At 46.3% G+C, this 17701-nt stretch overlaps 1 protein-coding gene across 2 annotated transcripts in view; it reads left to right on the forward strand.

Moving 5' to 3' along the window:
- INTS3 (integrator complex subunit 3) overlaps positions 1-17701 on the forward strand; it is a 1800341-nt gene that overhangs the window by 1440106 nt on the left and 342534 nt on the right. The window lies entirely within an intron of this gene.

Genomic DNA, 17701 nt, shown 5'->3' on the forward strand with positions numbered 1-17701 from the left:
CACTCACCACTGAACCGCGAATCAACGGACCGCTCCTTGTACCTGAGAAACTCTGCGGCTGGTTTCTTCCCTGGCAGTGCAACGGACTCCCGTCTTCCTCCACGACGAGATCCTCTCTTCCCCTGGACGAAGCACCGACTTGCATCCGCTGCCAGGAACAACTGCCCCCGCTGGAGTGTTCTCACCACTTTAAGGTACCGTGTCTGCCAGGCCTCCCTTTCTAAAGATTGCTACAAGGTAATAATAACCCCTTAACCTTCTGGTCTGGGCTGGCCGCCTTGACCCTCTAACTGGTCCCTTTCTTTGGTCCAACTCCTTTTTGAACCATTACAAGACTTTTTTGTGCACTGCAACCGTGTGACCCTGGACACATTTCGTTTCAATCCTCTTAAAGCGGATCCAGCCTACTGACTCCGAATTCACGGTTTTACTTTGCCTTCCTCTCTTGTTATGTTCTTGTAAAAGTGTTAGGATCTGTTCAATTTGTTCTCTGCTTTTCTCTCCCTTTTTAAAACGAACTATTAGAGTGCCATCTATGCTAAGCGCTCACCGCTGTCTGAAAATAAGTGGGGCTTTACTTAAGACTTGTCTAATATTCTTTTAAGAGAGTGTATATCTTTTAGTGACCGTGTTTTTGAATTGCTTACTATTAGTGCCTGTGTGTTTTTCTAGATGTGGTTTTAAATAAATAATTATATCTCTTTTACACCAAGCCCTGGTCAGTGTTTACTTGTTCTATTATGTTCTCTTGACCTATTGTGAATACTCTGTATACTGCCTAACTCTTCTTCTTGAGGGAAGTCTGACTGCTCAGCCACAGCTACCAAGTGAATCTGTGTGGTACAGACTGCTACCAAGTGAGTTTACTGCCAAACACCTGTAGGCTTAAATCTTTTGCAGTGGTCCCAGAGGGAACTGCACAGGTTTCTGCCTAACACGAACAATGGGAAAATCCCATAGGGAAATATTTGCGGTCGAATATAAAAAGTAGTATCCACTGCCACCAGCCAAAACTCGGTCTAACAGACCACGGGGCAATCGAATTGCCCTGACCAGTATGTCCACAATATGATGGTTGGTACTGGTTTCTGTTAATAATTTGGGACTAGTAAAGCCAATGGTGACTTTACATGCCCTGGGAGACAGTAGTCAGTCCCAGGGTATGGAGTCTATGGTGGGGTGTCACTATGACACCCCTTTGTTACGGCACGGAGGGTGCTGTGTAACACACATAGTAACAACACATGAGACCCTATGGAGTAAAGGACCCCATAGCCCATAAAACACATTAACAGTCAAAGGAACACCATAAATCATGTCCAAGAGTGGGAGAAAAAGAGTCTCACTCTTGGCAGGAGAAAAAAACAAACTCCAGAAATCCAGCAAAGCTGCTGGGGGACTCACTAGGTTAGGAAATTCAGCCTAAAGAGAGAATTCTCCCTAACAATACCATCCCGCAGTTTCGTGAGGTCCTGAACGTGAGCAGAAGCAGCAGGAGTGTCCTGCGGAGGAACTGGAAGTATGGGATGAGAACGAGGATGATGGCCATAGAGTGCAAAAAAGGGTGAAGAACCAGTAGATGAATGAATGGAGTGGTTATAGGCGAATTCCGCCATTACTAAGACAGACAGCCAGGAATCTTGGAATTGCAGGATAAGACAGCAGAGATATTGTTCCAGCGTCGCGTTCAGGCGCTCCGTCTGGTCTGTCTGGGGATGGTAGGCACTAGAGAACCGGTCTATCCCCAAAGAGAGAGTAAGCGCCCTCCAAAATCGTGAGGTAAAGTCTGACACAATGATACTGGGTAGACCAAAGCATCGAAATACATTCTGCAGAAATAACTATGCCAAGACAGGAGCTGTGGGTAGACCACCCCAAGGGATGAACAGGGCCATTTTACCACCCACAATGTATCGTAACCATGTATGGTGGGTAGCTCAAAAACAAAGTCCATGGAAATCATAGTCCAAGGCAGATCAGGAACTGGTAAAGGGCGGAGAAGACCCACAGGTTTAGTGCGAAAAGTCATCCATTGAGCACAGATCTCACAAGAACAAGATAAGTGCAGACATCCTTGCTCATGTTTGGCCACCAAACCAACGCATAAGAAGGTCCATCGTCTTTCTCTGACCAGGGTGTGCGGCGAACTTGGAGCCGTGGCTCCATTGGAGAGCTGTGTTGCATGCCCTGATGTCTGGTAAGTAAAGCCGACCTTGTACATACGGTAGCCCTTGAACAATATCCATGTTATAGTCCATAATTTCAGCACCTTGTGACTGGACCCATTCCTGTAAGGCATATTTCAAGGAAGGATGCAGAACGCAACCACAAGCTACCTGATGAGGAAGCAAGATCGTGCCCTGGGTTGAGCGTTGCACCAAGGAACCATGAATGTGTGAGAGTGCATCCGCTTTGGAATGTTGAAAACCCGGGCGATAGGTGATGGTAAAATGATAAGAAGAGAAGAATTCATGACAACAGGCATGACGAGCCGTGCTACACGTTACTGATTGTAGTGCCATGAGATTTCTATGGTCCGTATACACCTATACCGGTGTGACCGTCCCCAAGAAATGTCGCTGCCAAACAAGGAATGCGTCACGAAGAGCTAGCAACTCCTTTTTAGTAACCGTGTAATTCCTCTCATAGGTAGTGAGCTTACGAGAGTGGAATGCAACTGGATTTAGTTCCCCAGTATACCGGCAAGACTGAGACAGTATGGCCCCTACTGCTACGTCTGAGGCGTCTGCCTCCACCACAAAAGGTAGGCTAGGGTCTGGGTGTTGTAACACTGGGGCCATTGTAAAAGCCTTTTGGGCGGTGGCATTCCAAGCATAATGCGACTTGTTGCTAGTCAAGGCAGTTAGAGGGGCTACAATTGGAGAAAACGACCTAATGAAACGCCTATAAAAATGTGAGAACCCCAAAAAAGACTAAGGACTTTAGGCCTTTTGGAACAGGCCATTCGAACACTGCCTTCACCTTGGAATCGCTCATACGTATTCCCTTGTTTGTGATAACATAGCCCAAGAATTCCACGCTTGTTGCGTGAAATATACACTTTTCTAGTTTCGCGTATAAATGATTTTCACATAGTCGTTGCAATACAGAAGACACATGTTGAACATGTGTTTCAAGAGACAGTGAGTAGATCAGAATATCGTCAAGATACACTACCACGAATTGATACAACATATCAAGAAAAACATCATTGATAAAATGTTGGAACGTGGCTGGGCATTACACAGCCCAAAGGGCATTACTCAATACTCGTACAAGCCATACCCTGTCTTGAATGCCGTTTTCCATGCATCCCCTTGGCGTATTCTGACCAGATTGTAGGCTCCCCTAAGGTCCAACTTAGTGAAAATATCTGAAGAGCCAAGTTGATCGAGAAGAACAGATATTAGTGGTATGGGGTACTGATTCCTTATTGTGACAGCATTCAATTTGCGGTAATCAATACAAGGCCTCAGCTCTCCTTTCTTTGGTACGAAGAACATGGGGATACAGCTGGCGAGCGTGAAGGGCGAATGAAACCGGACTTTAGTGATTTCTCTATGTATTCCTTCAAAAGCGCGTCTTCCTTCACAGTGAGAGAGTAGACGCGGCCTGAAGGTTTTTTGGCTCCTGGGATGAAACCGATAGGGCAATCATAGGCTCTATGCAGCGGCAGTACCTCTGCTCCTTTCGCATCGAACACGTCTCGGAACGTATTTGATTTGATTCTTTTTTGCATTTGTAGAGCGCACATAACAAACTCAATCGTGTATTGGCGCAGATGGTATCAGCAGAGGTAGATGATGTAACTAAATTTAGGGTCCCCCAAAAAAAGGGGGTCATCTACCTGAAGAGAAAAGTTTTCAGTGCTTGGCGAAATTGCAGGAGACAACTCATGGTCCTAAGATGTAGCGGTTAAGAGTTCCACAGCCTGGGACCAAAGACAGTAAATCGTCTATCACCTCTAGATGTATAGGTTGAGTGAGGGATGATTAAAAGATGACTAGCGCTGGAGCGTAGTTGTCTCATAGGATGGTATGGCTGAATTAGCTCTCTTCAATACAGAGGACCGATGCCGTTTACGCATTTGAAGATAATACAGGCTGTCTTAAATTTAATGCGGTCAGCAATTGAGAGCCAATGTAGCTCCCTGTGGTATGGAGACACATGAGTAGATTTATGTAGTTTAAAAATCAATCTAACAACCGTGTTCTGAGCTCTCTGAAGCCGCTGAAGCTGTTTGGAAGTGATTCCCAGCAGTTGACTATTACAATAGTCAAGATGGATGCTAGTTAGTGCCCCCACCACAGAAACATGGTCCTCTTTAGGGATGTAAGGAAGTGCTTGACGTAGCATTCACAAAACAAAATGGACTGCTTTAGTCTTTGCTCCTACCTGTGTTTCACGTATCATAAACCTCAGGCAATGGGATCGCTGTGATTGCGCCAATAGTCGGGGCAGTTTTGAGTAAAGGACGACGCGGATTGGTCGGTGCCTTATCAGAAGATAAAGAAGTGTCTTCACAATAAGCAGAATAGAATTACTCCTGCCCAGACTGCCAATCCACACTGGGGTTATGTAAAACTGGCCAGGGTAACCCCACTTTTACCTTGAACAAAGGTACTGCTATAACATCGAAGCAGATGTTTTCCATATGACCAGTACAAGTTGTCATAATCACTTGTATGGTCTTTTCCGTGACCAAACCAGACAAGAGAGTCATACCATCAACTGCGTTAACGAGTTCTGGCTGGGCTTTGGGAACTAAAGGTGTGCCCATCTCCTGGGCGTATTGGGCATCAATATAATTCCCTTTGGCACCGGAGTCAAGAACAACATTAATGATCCAAGAAGAACCAGATGGTATTTGTAAAGAAACGCACTGGAGCGGGGCGTCTGTACTCGGAGGAGAGGCACAGAGGACCCCAGCCAAGATTCACTATAAGGTAGCTATGGTCGACCAATCAAGGCCTAGTTTCTCAGGAGGTGATGCAGGCTGGTTCTTAAGTGCAGTCCCCAAGCATCCACAAAGGAATGTCCACACACTGTATTAGTTAAAACAGTCTTTATATAAATAAGGTTCAATATTATATACACTATCACGATAATACACTTTGTGCTCCGACAATTCTAAAATGGTAAATATATACAGTTCTAGGTGGTACCACTCTTATTCTGATTCCATTAAAGTACATCAACTGTAGTCAGTTCAAATAGCATACGAATTACAACACAGTAAAATTATATCAACCATAGAATTGGGAAGAAGCCAAGTTGGTTAAACAATTGGCAGAATACTGAGTCCCTACCAACCAGACACAGTTCTGCATGAGGACCCCCCTACCTGGGCAACCTGTAAATGAAGATGCACTACAAGCCCAGTCCATATATTGTCTATTAGAGTCTTATCTTCTTCTATAGTTCTGGAATCCAATGTACCTTGCGCTGTAGAGTTCTTCGTCGGGGAATCGACGGGCCCTTCTTGAGTGCACTCCCTTTCAAGCGGGAGTCACGGGTCGTCGAACTTCTGAGATGAAGAAAAGGTGAACGTTGTCGTTGAGGCAGCAGCCTCAGTCCTTGCGGTGCTCGTAGACGAGTGATCGAAAACGTTCTGCAACAGGGGAGGCGTGCGGTGCACCTCGACGACGATGGTTTGTTGCTGCAAAAAGTTAGTGAAGAACTTTGGCCCAGCAAGGGCGTGGAGTCGTCGGCGTATGGCGTCAGCGATCGGGACGTGACCATGGCTGTCTTCAGTAGCTTTATCAGCGTCTCTGAGGTCTTCAGGTGGCGGGAAACCCACCGGCAGATTCTCCTCGGTCGTCGGCGGCCTTGACTTTCTCCGGCAGGACGAAAGCGGTTGACGATGATCAACAAGGGAGTCCTTGGATCAAAATGTTCTTAGGCAGACGGGAGCACAGCGGCTCCGGTCGGCGACGGAGGACGGCTGTCCAGTGCTTTTCTTTGTTCTCCTTGGTGGTCCCCTTCTCCGATCAGCAGCCTTTCGTAGGTCTGTCTACCAGGGAGCTTTGGCCAAGATCAGCTGGTGCACGATGGTCCCTCATAGCTCGGGGAGAGGTCTCCTTACCAGGTCCTCTTTGATCATTTCTTGAAGACACATCAGCTTTCAGATTACACAGAAGGGACCAGCGGTTCACCTTCTTCCGGCTCGGCTTCGAGAGTAAGCATCAAGTATCAACTTCAGCTTCTGATCGATTTCTAGCAGTGAGAGGCCCCCAGATATACTAGTTGATCTCCCATTCATTCTGCTGGGTCACACTCGGGCAACCAATCACTCAGAAGGGCATTCAGGCAGTCAGTCAACCAATCAGGCGCATAGTGCATTCAGGCCATTATTCTCCATCCAGACACTCACAACACAGAATGTGGATTCGGACAAGTACCCTGCCATTCAGCACTACACACTGCATTCATATCAGATATGGGCAAGGCTATCTCAGTCATTGTGTCAAACACCAGATACTAGACACCCATAACACAGAATGTGTATTCGTCACACACTCCATTCACCCTGGTCCCACCCCACGGGCGTACCCACAACATAGTCGTTGAGAAGGCTCCAGCCAGTCTGGTTGGCACTTCTCCACACTACCATATATGGAACTTCCACCCAACAACCAGTCAGGGGGAAGGGACAGTCGGGGCTTCCCGGGACTTTGGGAAAAGAAGTTAACAGGCGATAGAAAGCAAGAGGCCACAGGGGCCATCTTGTTTCCTATCAGGAATCCACTGATTCCAATGACAGGGCCTGGGCATCCCAAAATAGAGGATGCTCAAGGCACCTGTCAATTCAGCACAGAGCTGCCACCAGCCCGTACCCTGCTCTTTGTGGGCCACACACAGGTGCCCAAAAACACACTAGGAGTACAAGGTCGTACTCCCACCCATGGGTGCCATAAGGGTATCCCAAGGGTCTGTTCACCAAACCAAATACAGGAAGAGCCGCACCGCTAGGAGTCTCACATGAACTCCTGCGCGGAAAACGAGACAGAACGTACATGATAAAGCAATAAAGGACAAGGATTCAGAGGCCCTGTCGCTCTGATGCATTTCCAGCATCACAGTATTTCAAGTAGGGTCGTTATTGTGAAAGCAACAGTAGATGTAGGGTCCTTAGTCGTCTGGCTCTGTTATCGGACCCTGTCTATTGCCAGGCTTTTGAGTTTCCCTGTTTCTTGGGCTTCTTCATGCATGTTCGTAACACATGGTCTGGAGACCCACAGTAGAAACGCAAATTGTTTTTCCTATGTTGCTCTCGTTCCTCTGGGGACGACAGACCTAGAACTGCCCCCATCTGCATGGGTTTGCTGTTCCCTGGTGCAGATGTTTGTGAAGGCAAGGGCATGGGGACCAGAGTCGTCCTCTCCCCTCTTCGTTCAGATTTTCTAGCATCGATCTGGAGGACAAGATCAAGGAGTTCGGGAAAACCCATAGGTAGTACAGGGACTGTAGCTAAAATGTCCTTAAGAGGAGCTGATAGGCCCTTGTAAAACAGGTACACTTCCTTTTCCCCTGGCAAGTTAGTTTCGGCCGCCAACTGGTTAAACTTAGCCAGGTACGTAAACAAAGTGTAGTCACCTTGACGAAGGCTCAATAACTCAAGGTCCGATGCTTCAGACTTGTACTTGGTGTCAAATTCCCGACTCAACACATTTATTAATGCGTCACAGTCATAAAGCATATGACTACCCTCGTCAAGCAAAGGGTTGGCCCATGCAACGGCAGTGCCACCCAAATGGGAGAGGACAAAGGCTGCTTTAGTGATTGAATCGGGAAAGGAGTTGGATCGACACAAAAAATGCAGCCGGCATTGATTCAGAAAAGTCTGGATCCACAGTAAATCTTTCCAGAGGAGCAAGAGGAAACTGGGCCTTCAAATACACTGGTCCTTGTTCGTGCCTAGAAGGCTGAGCCCCAGTACCCGATGCTATCGCAACTGGGGGGGTACTAGGACCCACGGAGAGTATAGCTGTCTGGAGTTCGTCTATGCAACGTTGCGTGCCGCAGCCATATCTGTTCGTAAATCAGTATCCAATTGCACGATACCCAATAGGGTTTCACTGACGTCCATGTTTTAGGCTTCTGATTTTGTTCTTCATATAATGTACCCCCCTGGGTGATATAAAACACAACCAAAGGAGTCTATTATCGCAAAGAAGGACACCAAACGAACACCAAAGCAGGTTGGACCGCCAGATCAGGACCCTCAATAATAGGACCAGCAGGAGCAGACAGTAACTGTAATGAAAAAGAACAGTCGTCAGAGGCGTGTGGTATGCAGACACGATATGTGAGCCATTTATAAAGAACTGACCTGTATGGACATGCAAGGGGCTTCTGACCATACACTTCAGAAGCTTCGGGTCTCTGAGATTAGGGTTTCAGATCTATAACAGAATACACAGACGGAATTAATATGTTTCCAAAAAAGAAAAATAGAAAACCAGAACACCCCAGAGAAAGTCTTACCGGCACCAGAGGATGCAATGCTGGGATGACAATCGGGAGCTCCGATGTTGAAAGAATGTCCGGCAGTCTATTATGATTCCACAGGTTTCCGACAGTAGTCTAGTAACCTAAACCGATGAAACAAGGACGCCTAATCCTGAGCTGACACGAGTCTCTAGTCCTAGTTGGCCACCGGACCCGACGGACCGCGGACGCATAGATGGTCCTAAGCAGGCAGTCTCTAATCCGTGTGGAAAGGGAGTCCAGTACACAGAACGAGGTTGGTAACTTGCAGGCAATCCTTGGACCAAACGTAGGCAAAATCTTGTCAATGTGCAAATCCGAGTCGGCAACAAGGCGGACAGAGGTGAGTTGAAATCGGAAAAACAAGCGGTGTCCGTGAAGCGAAAAGAGGGGTCAAAAACGTAATGGACACAGTACCACAGGTATCAGGCAAGGCAATTCCAGAGGCAATCCAGGGACGATGCAATCCAGGGACGAGGCAGAGGTCAAAGAGTAGAAGAATCGGAACACGACACAAGCGTAGCTATCGTGAAACTAATCAGAAGCGCTGCGGCCAAGCTGAAAGAGGCTTAAATCTATGCATACCTAATGTACAAATGTTTCTTATTATGTTTTGCCTATTATCATCTATGCACTAACTGCCTGCTTGACAACCTTTACTTTTGCCTCATTACTGCTGTACTATTGTTCTCTACTGTTGCCTGTAACCTGATGTTCAAAGCGCACATATACCCCTGGGTCAAGAGCGCTATACAAACAAACAAACAAACAAATGTCCAGAGTCGCATGATCCGGCCAGCTCTCCCCACGTGACAGTGTGCGTGGAGGGGACGCCAGCGTTTCCAGGGTAACCGCCAGCGTTCTAGCATTCAGGTGATTCCTGTGACAAAAACCTGATGCGGAAAAGTTAAAAAAAAAGATGTTGGGGATTTTTTAAGGAGCCGTAACGGCTCAATACAGTATTCTTGGTTCTTTCAGTTTTATTAGTTATGCTATTGTTAAGGCCAGATCCCTGATTCTTGACAATAGGGTAGGTGCGCACGTTTTTACAATGTGTGGCGGGCTATTCACCCTTGCATTTAGAGGGTTTGAGAGATGAGATAGTTTTAAGAACTTGATCCACAGAGACTTGGGAGAAGGAGAAAAGTTTTTTGTTAGTGGGGGGACGGGATGATGGGGGAAATGGCGTCAGGTGCTTTGGAGACGAGTTGGATTTTATTGGCATTGGTTTTGCTTCGAAGTAGATTAATTAGGTTGGCAACAGCATTCTGAATGGTTGTACACCAAACTTTGTCAGACCGGGCAATCGTGTTGGACTAGCCGGGTTCTCTAGCTCTCTTAGAATGGTGAAACGTTGGTGTTAGATATTCTAGTGTTGTAGGAGTTGGCTTTGTGCAAAAAGACAGTTTTTTTTTTTTAAACATTTTGGCCACTGGGGCGAGGTTTAAGTGGTTGGTATGGGAGGTGTTTTTCAGTAGAGGTGTTTACAGGATCTCTTAGCTCGGTGGAGAGTGGCTAGTTCTTCCGAGAACCAAGGGTGCGTGAGTTTGTGTAGTTTGGGGGTTTATGAATCAACACACAGGAAATCATTACACATTGATACATTAATGTGTTTTAAAAATCTTTAAAACTTGGTGCTATTGAACAAACATTGGCAAAATAGTTTGCTGACAAAGCTCTGTTCATTAGCAAATAAAACTCCTGTCCACTTTGTCCTTCGTTTAGAAAATGAGTATGTGCTTTCAAGTCATTAAATAAGCAGTGTTGTATAGCAATTTGCTATGCAATTCTGTAGGTTTGCTAATTAAATTGACACTTGTGTAGCAGAACTAGCCATTTAATTTGCCGTATTCAATGGAAGCACAGCTCATCCTGCCTTCCTCTCAAGCCTTCTGGGCTCTCTACATGCTCTTTGCTTTGCTCACTGCAAGTTCAAAGGAGCTAACCGTGAGAGTGCAGCCCAGATCATCTCTACTCTTAAAAGTGCCAAAGGCCTGTGTGGGAGTGCTAGGCAAGAAAGTTTTCTTTTTCAAATAATTACAAACCAACAGTCCTTCAAATCCATTCCTAAAAATGTAATTTGATGCATAATGACAGTATTTCTATATAATGCTGTTTGGTTGCTCGTTTTAGTCTTGGGTATAAATAACGTCTTGTGCCATTAAAAATTTCAGCACAAAATTGCTAATCAAATCAGTTTGTTAGCTAATAAAGTACATTTTGATTAGCAAACTCAGCTAATCAATTTTTCAAAACTAATTTATGCCTTGGCTTTTGTGTCTACTTCATTGCGTTTTGATTTAAAAAATGACAAGAGCAGATTTGGTTTAGTAAGTCTCTGGCACTCATTTCCCTTGTGAGAATCCAGTTAAATCTTGTCTAAGAATCTGATGTCTCCATTATGGCTTTCACCCCCTAGGTGTGGGGTGGACATGGCCGGTACACAAGGGCCTCAGTGTTAGGGAGAATTCTCATTTTATGGCTAATTTCCCTTACCTAAAGAGTCCCCCAGCAGCTTTGCTGGATTTAAAGGGTTTGTTTCTTTTTACCTGCTACGAGTGAGATTCTTTGCCCCACTCTTAGACATTTTTGCTATGTGTGTTCTAGGCTATTTTTGTGTTTAATGACTATGGGATCTTTCTCAACCCCATAGGAACCATCTTTATTCACATGTGTTACACAGCACCCTCAGTGCAGTGACACAGGGGTTCGTAGCGACCCCCAAACATAGACTCCATACCCTGGGACTGACTACTGTTTCCCAGGGTATGTAAAGTCCCCATTGACTTCACTAGTCAAATCCTATGAACTAAACCAGTACAACCCATCTTACTATGGAGGTACTGGGAGGGGTTAATAGTTTTTCCCCTATGTTCATTTTCGAGAGGGTACCCTACAGTCCCTCTCTCAAAAGTTTCTGGCTGGTGGCAGTGGTTACTACCATAAATATTCGACCGCAAATATTTTCCTATGGGATTTTCCCATTGTTCGAGGCTACCACTTTTTCTGACAGCCTCTAACACACCGGTGGTGCATTTTAATATTAACTTTGCTCCGGTAGGTTTTATTTGCCAGAACTTTAATATAACTTCTTTCTCGTGTCTTTCTCTAAACATCTAACCCAGGTCGGGGATCCTTTGTTCGTCCTTTTGGCGGGCTTCTACCGAGAAGCCCTCCTTTCGGCGCCACAGAGTCTGGGGTGGGTCCATTGTGTGGGAGGGGGAGTAGGACCCCTGGACAGGGTTGCCTCAGCAACCTGTGTCGCACTCCATTCTGATAGGCTGGAGGGTCTCCCGCCAAGATGACCACTCCACTGTGTGAGTGACAGCTAGGCTGTATGAATGTGGATCTTTTTGCATAAAAGCATGGTCCTGAGGACTGGAAGAGCAAGACGTTGCCACTGGAACTAAGAAGCCGAAGAGGAGAGAAGCCAAAGACATCTGCAACGGCTGAACCACCGGTGAAGCCCTGCTGCAGCGTCTCACCACTTTTCTTCACACTACGAGAGAAGATCTTCACCTGCAAGAGCCTTCTTTCCTTGAGCTGGTGGGGCCAACCAGTTTGCCAATCGCCTTCCCGGACCTGCCTTGGTCGAATCTCCCATACCCTGTACTCGGAGGCTGAATAGCCAGGCACCAGTCCACCAGGACTGCGATTTAAAGGAGCGTAACTTTTATTTGTCGGGCAGCACCACGGCTGGTTTCATCCCTGGGTAGTGCAGTAACTCGAACCTTCCTCCACGACGAGAGCCTCTCTTCCTCTGCTGGATCATCCAAACTGCAGGAACTACCAGGAACAACCGCCACCTCAGGAGCCACTTCTTCATTTAAAGGTACATTGTTCCGCCAGGCCGCCCTTTCTTCGCGGTAGCACTAAAGGTGTTTTAAATCATTTACCTACCTGTTGGGTTGGCCGCCCCCCCTCTCTTAACATTGTCTTTTCAACTTATGCAACCACCTTTTCAAATTCGTTAACCAAAGACTTGACTGCAGCTACGAGAACATTTTGCTCCTGGGCCCTTGCCCTGTACCACTGACTCTGGCACAGTCCTACTTTTCGGTCACATTTGTTAGATCTGCTTTCTTTAGATTGGTTCTCACTGATAACTGTGTTGGTGCACCCATTTCTTTTAACTACCCTTTCCTTCCCATTCTTAAACATTGTGAAATGCCATTTTGCCTATACTGATGCACTGTCTTGCTGAACTGGTCCACAAACTGATGGGAAGTGTTGCTAGGGTGTATAAGAAACTATTTCTAGATAACTTGTATTTTCCCTCCCTTGTGAGGAATTGTTAGAGAATCCCTTGTGTGTAGTTGTCACTGTGCCGTTTTGCTCAGTTTTCACTCTGGTTCACTTGGTCTACAATTCAACTTGGGAGTGTGTATATTTGTCCTTTGACTTAATTTAACTTGCTTGATGACTGTGATACATATGTTTTATTAGAAGTGTATAAAATAAATATATATATACTTTTTTTTAAATGCAAAGCTTTGGTCAGTGTTTCCTTGTTCAATACTCTAGTGAGCCTAAACACTGAATACTGCTCATCTCCCTCTTGAGATAAGCCTGACTGCTCAGCCACAGCTACCAACTAAATCTTTGTGGTACAGACTGATACCAAAGGGGATTTATTGCTCTCACCTGTAGTCCTAATCTGTTGTAGTGCTCCCTAAGGGAACTGCACTGGATTCTGCCTAACACTCATCTTGGACTATGGACCATTACTAGCCGTGTCTGTGCCCTCACCGTAGGGGGTGAAAGCCATTCGCACCCCGATGTTCACCGGGGGTGCAAATGTTTTTTTTTTTTTTTTTTCAGCCTCTGGCGATTTGCTGCTTGTGTATCCAATCTCTCGAGGGAAGAAAAACATTTCATTCGGCCACGATAGAAAGGAGCCTATCACTGAAGTAATTACACTCCTCGGAAGGCCCGGAAGGTGTGTGCTCAGACTACAAGGAGGAAGCCCTTTTGCTGTTTCCACCAGCACAGCCACTTCCGATCATGCAGCCCGCTCGTGTGTCTGCTGCCCCTCAACCAATACTTGCTCCCAGTCAGCCAGAAGCACACTCTCGGTCACTGGACATTTTGTCTGCACAGCAGACTCTAGTGGCGGAATTGCAGTACAGGATACCGATGATCCCAGCCACTCCATAGGATCTACCTGCTCCACCTAGACACCACAGCTGCGTCTCTGTTGGCCCCTTGTCTCCCTGAAGAACTCTTGGAGACTGAGTCTGAGAACGATGCTTCTCTGGATGGGGTTTCAACTCATACTTCCATGGATGAGTACGACTACCTCATTCCGGCGGATGGTGAACGTGACAATCCTTTTATCGAGATGACCCACCTGAATTCCCTACCTGATGAAATTGGGACATTCCTTTCTATTATGCTCAAGGCGAGCAAAATACTCGATTTACTCCCTACGAAACAGAGGAAAGAAGGTAACAAACATGGGAAACGGTTACAACAACATTTGAGAGGATGTCCTCCTAACATTGAAGAACCCTTTTACATCTCCTTCAAAGGAGGGCAGGTTTGAAAATAAAATTCAGGGCTCCAGATAGGGCTCCCATGTGCCTGAGAACCCAGCCCAGTCAGGGTTTTGTGGTCTCTCAGCCAACCTCCCTTTTCCATGTGCTGTACCAGCAGGCAAGGAAGGAAGGCAATTAGACGCTTTTGGAAAGCATGTTGTATGTACGGTGGGTACTACCATTAAGGTGGCTAACTAATTGCAATTTTGTATTGCTCGATATAAAATTATGCTACAAGCTGGGTTCCATTCTAGATAGCTTGCATAACAACAAAGAGGAGGAGACTTTCAAGCTCATTCGTGAAGTTGTGGATGCTTCCGACCTTGCCATCTGAGTTGCAGTGGACCTCACTTGCACCGGTTTTCGACAGATGGGGGAAAGGAGTGGTTCTGCACCATCAGGAATGGCTAATGACTACCAACTTCTGACCGGAAACACAAGCAAAGATTGCGGACATGTCTGCTGATGGCTAGGATCTCTTCGGGAAGGAAGTTGATACCCTCCAGGCCATCAAAACGGACTCTGCCCAGTCTTTGGGTACCCTGCAACAATGCTGGCAGTCCTTTTGTTCTTGGATATCCTGGTTTTCCAGAACGACCAGAGACTACAGAACAAATTATCAATTGCACTTGTATATAGCTAACACATCTACATACAGAGACAGCTACAGATGAAATGCCCAGTCTTGGAGACCACCCTCTACTTCCACGCCCCAGTGGTAGGACGTCTTTCCATTTCCTCATTGAGTGGACAAACATCACCACAGGCGCCCAACATTCCATTAACCACAAAGGTGGGAAAACCTCTTATAACGCTTTGATGCAAAGTCCATGCGCTCCTCTTCATGGGTGCCATAAACCACGTCCCTCATGCCCAGAGCATTTACTCTAGGTATTTCCTTGTAGGAAAAAGAATCAGGCGGTTGGAGACCAATACTAGATCTTAGTCTACTGAACAAATCGAGATTCCAGACACATCCTCGGCCAACTTCAACAAGATTTCTTTTCATTGCTGGACTTGAAAGACGCGTCCCTATCCATCGTCGCCACTTGAAGTTTCTTCGGTTTACAGTGGTAGCCCTACATTATCAGTTTAAAGCCTTACCCCGCTGCCTCAAGTCAGCTCCAAGGATTTTCACAAAATGCCTAGCTCCAGGAGAGGGATCACCTCCATCGAACACGTTTCTACTTGAACCCATATCTCGACTACTGGTTGGTCAGCAATGCTTCTGTTCCCCAGGCCACACATCACACCAAAACAACCACCATCTTTTGTATATATGGAAGCAAGGCGGCACAAGGTCATCCCTCCTCTCAGCGGAAGCACAGTCCTTCTGGAAATGGGCACTGGCACACAGAATATTCCTGTACTCCTTTCATCTTCTGGGCATCCATAATTCAGTGACTGACTCCCTCAGCAGGAAATTGCGTTCCTGTCACGAATAGGAAGTCCTCCACGACCAACTCCTACACCTCTTTCAGACATGGGATGTTCTGGAGATAGACCTCTTTGCCAACACGGAAAATGCACTGCATTTGCCAGCAGTTTCCCCCAACCCAGAAGCCTGGGCGATGCCTTTATGTTTCTGTGGATGAAAAGGTTTCTCTAAGAATTCCCTCCTTTTCCACTTATAATCAGGTTCTTTTAAACTTTCAGACAAGATTGTGCAAACTTATTCTGTTGGCTCCAGTCTGACCGAGACAATTCTGGTTCTCGGCACTCCTGAGTCTCTACGTCCTGGTCCTTCCTGAATCTCACAGGTTATCAGGCCCTCTACCCAGTCGACACTAGCACTGTATCCCCCGTTTACCTCCCCTCTGCACTGCCCTTGCGGGCCCTCTGCCTGGTGGCTGTGCATCTCACCCTTGGGATTCCTCCACCATAGCACTTAGTCTGTGGCCTCCTCACTTGTCACTTCCCTCCCGGGCCCCTACCAGCACTTACCCATACCTTGCTACCGCCTCCGCCCCTCCACGATTGTTTATTTACTGTTTTTGCCGTTGTTAATTGCTCCCATTATTCCCCCCTCAATACCTCTTGCTATGTGGCACCTGTAAACACCATTGTGTTGTATAGGCGCCTAACAAATGTTCAATAAAGAAATAAATAAAATCTCCTCTCCAAGGACAAGGGTATGGTCCTTCATCCCGACCCGGGTCTCTGTCTTACGGCCTAGCTCCTCCTTCCCTAGAATTCAAACACGTTCCGCCTTCCACAGTCTCTTGTTATCATCACGAATCAAAGCGTTTCCGGATTTGGTGTGCTACCAGTCATGTTGATACGATTCCTGCCTCAGGGTATTTTACCATACATTCTGTCTTTGGCCCGCAGTGGTCTCGCACATTCCTCTATTAAAGTTCATCTAGCTGAGATTTCCAGGTTTACTTGCACATCTTCCAAGCCTTCGTTATGGTCTCCTCACCTTATTAAGCAATTCCTGAGGGGTCTCTTCTGAGCCTTCTTGCCTGTGCTTGCACCAGCCCCTTTGTGGAAGTTGAACTTTGCTCTTTCCAAACAAATAGGTCCTCTCTTTGAGCCCCTGCACAAGGTGAGCATAAGAGTTTCTTTCCTGGAAGACTGCATCTTGGTCACCATCTCCTATGCCAGTAGAAATGGGTGAGATCCAGGTTTTATCTTGCAAGCCAACATACCTTGTGTGTTCCATAATCCAAGGTCATGTTACGGACGAACCCCACTTTCACACTTTAATGCCCAAAGTGCCTTTGTCATTCCATCTTAAGGAACCTTTGATCCTACCAGACTTTTTTTTAACTCTCCTTCTACTCGGGCAGAACGCTTGCTGCAATCCTTAGACGTCATTCAGGTCTTTATGTAGTATGTTGCTTGTGCCAAACAGTTCTGCAGGTCTTCTCATTTGTTTGTGGATTTTGGCGCCCCTGCTTTGGGCAAAGGGCTGTATAAGTTCTCCATCTTCCTTTGGCTATCTGCTTGCATCTCCTACTGACGTTGCACACTGATAGGTTGCTTTCTGGTTGGCCTAGAGCGCACTCCACAAGTGAGGTTTCTTCCACCACAGCCTTCCTCTCCGGTGGCACGCTGTTGGATATCTGCTCGGCGGCTATGTAGAGGTCTGTCCACACCTTCAGATGGTTCTACTGCGTTGACAGGGATTCCACAGAGGAGTCCAGGGTTGGCCAGACTGTTCAACATCTGTTTGCATAAGATTTGCTTTTCTTGAAGGTGAGGCTTTTTCCTCTGCTAATTTGCATTGTGTGCATATACTGCTTTATAATTTATTCAAACAGCATGTGAATCTATAAAAGATCCAATGCTGGAGAAAGTATACTTTACTTACCCTTATCTCCTATTCTCCAGCATCAGTATCTTTCATAGATTCACATGCAAGCCCTGCCCACCCCCCGCCTAACTCACACGTGGCTCTTCTTGGCTTATCTCGCCACTTTCACATGTGCTATCTTAATCTGAAGATGGCCTCCAGGGGCAGGAACTAAGGGACACTAATGGATTTGGGGCAAGATGATCCAAAAGGTATTTAAGAGAACACTAAAGGGACTGGAATTTTTCAAATTTAAATGAAACTGCTTTAATGTTACCAAGGATTCCCAACCTGACAGGGAATATTCAAACAGTGTGTGAATCTATGAAAGATGCCAGTGCTGGAGAACAAGAGTTACAAGTGGGTAACTTATTCC

This window comes from Ambystoma mexicanum, chromosome 1p (assembly GCF_040938575.1).
Source record: "Ambystoma mexicanum isolate Mex_15411 chromosome 1p, UKY_AmexF1_1, whole genome shotgun sequence".
Taxonomy (NCBI): domain Eukaryota; kingdom Metazoa; phylum Chordata; class Amphibia; order Caudata; family Ambystomatidae; genus Ambystoma; species Ambystoma mexicanum.